The 2,272-nt window shown below is 45.2% G+C and overlaps 1 pseudogene; it reads right to left on the reverse strand.

Moving 5' to 3' along the window:
- Positions 1 to 739: 739 nt before the first annotated feature.
- LOC147899755 (uncharacterized) lies at positions 740 to 1,882 on the reverse strand (annotated as a pseudogene).
- Between the last annotated feature and the right edge of the window lie 390 nt (positions 1,883 to 2,272).

Below are 2,272 nucleotides of genomic sequence, written 5' to 3' on the forward strand. Positions count from 1 at the left end.
GTCTATTTTAGATGATTCTATTGTTTTTGGCACTATGGTTACTGAATTCCGGCAGAGTGTTTGCTTGTCTTCGATAGAATTACACGATTTGGATGAATCTGTGTTACTCCAAGAAATCATGACTGATTTCAAGGATGTTTTTCCTAATGACTTACCTTCGGGTTTGCCACCATTGAGGGGTGTGGACCACGCCATTGAAGTGGTTGTGACCTTATACCCAAAGAGTTGTGCAGGAAGTTGGATGACAAAGCCACTAAATGCATTTTTGTGGGGTACAGTCATGAGAGCAAAGGCTACAGATTGTATAACCCCAATTCAAAGAAGATTATAATCAGCCCGGGATGTTGTTTTTGATGAAAAATTAGAATTTCCCTTGGCTGGTTATGACATTTATTAGGCTGCAAATGATGTTTTTGAATCAGCAAGGAAAAACTCTAAAAACAATTCGAAAACCCTAAAATGCAGATGAAAACCCTAGAACAGAGAGATATGATATATATATTAACGTCTTCAAAAGGCCAAAATGACCTATGAGACCAAAAGTTTACAAATGTGGTGGATCTGATACAAAGTCTGTAAAAGCTGAAAGCTAAAAGAACTAAAAATCTAACTAAAAAACTGAACTGAAAAAGGTAGTAGGGGAGGTCCTAATGTGTAGTATCTAGGAGAGGAGAAGAGTAGTATCTGGGAGAGGAGAAGAGGATACATCCAAGAGCTCTCTAGACACCATATACATCAATTATCCAAAGATCGCTCTCATCGGCTGATGGCGGATAGCATCAATGTCCTCCATGGTGAGAACTCTGGCTGGACGACTCCCATGCCGTGCTGGTATGGTGTGGATCCTCTGTCGTAGTCTCCGATGGTGTCGAGATGGGCCCCTCATCCTAGGGCGGCGAGACCGTCCCAACTCCACCGATCGATCATCTAGTCGAGGTATATTGTGGAGCCTGCTGATCTGACTCTTCAATCTGTGGTGGCTGAAAGTAGTCTGTAATGTGCCTCTGGTGCTGTGTCTCCCTCTCTGAGCCCCTCCTCAAGAGATCCTCTCTGTGTCTACGCAACTCCAATAAGTAGAGTGTCCGAGACATCTCTGATCCTGGTATTTCATGACCCTAGAAAGCGGTCCGAAGCCCTCTCTGAATAGGCAATGAAAACGACCCCGTATCTCATAGTATACTGGGCAGTGACAAATGTAATGTAACTCTGTCTCTGGCTCTATATGGCACAACTGACAAATCCTGGCCTCAGCTGGTACACCTCTAAATCTGCCTGTCTCAATCTCTAGCTGGTGTGAGGATGTGCGTTTCTGACCAAGAGCACACCGTATCCCATGAGAGAGATGAGTATCCATATAGCTGGGTCTAATCACAAAGCCGTCCTCTGTAAGCTGGAGAAGATGCTCTCTATAGAAAGCCATCTTCGTACCAAGCTCATGTGCCGGCTGTATCCATGTCCTCTTGGTATCCAACTGAGTCAAGTCCTGCCTGATAAGCCGAGTAATGTCTGCCCGGGTGAAAGAGATGGAGGGTGCATCTAGGGAGTACTGAAAAGGAGGTAGTCTGTCCATACTAAAGCCATGCAGCTCAAACCAAGATGTCATCTGTGCATACCAGCATGATCTATCTCCCTGTGATGCCAACTGTCGTGAAGACTCTAGGGCTAAATGAGCATATATGTCTCTAGGGAGAGCCCAGGTGCGATGCATGAAAGAGACTGATCGAGTGAGTGCCTCCACCACCAATGGAGGGGCAGCGAGCTCTGCACGAATAATCTCATGTGGGATGGAGGCCTTGGCCCTAATCATCCGGAAAATCATAGAAACCAAGGGCCTCTCCATACATCGCCATCCATCAGTGCTACCAACTCTGCTATGATGAGAGAGAGAGATAACAGAATATGAAGGAAGACTATCTTTACTGTATAGATGGCTAGCAAAGAGTGGCAAAGCCACAGCCGGAGATGGGGCTGGAGTAGTATGAGGCAAGCTCTCAAGAGAGGGGAGGGATGATCTAATAATCACACACCAAAATGGAAAGGGAAGCCCCTCTTATATAGGGGCTGGAGGGGGGCTGGTCGGCCAGCCCTGCTGGTCGGGTTTTTCCAAGCAGTAGTGCATGAAGATTCTTGCATATTTCTATGCATATTTGTATATTAGATACACACACATTAATTGCACATATGAGATGCATATTAGATGCACATGCATCTAACATCAATATTGAAACATGTTAATGCATCTAAGGCTGCATGCTATCTATTGCCAATGCTT

Source organism: Dipteris shenzhenensis, chromosome 8 (genome assembly GCF_047967505.1).
Source record: "Dipteris shenzhenensis isolate YYH24624 ecotype China chromosome 8, Dip_SZ_1.0, whole genome shotgun sequence".
Classification (NCBI taxonomy): Eukaryota; Viridiplantae; Streptophyta; class Polypodiopsida; order Gleicheniales; family Dipteridaceae; genus Dipteris; species Dipteris shenzhenensis.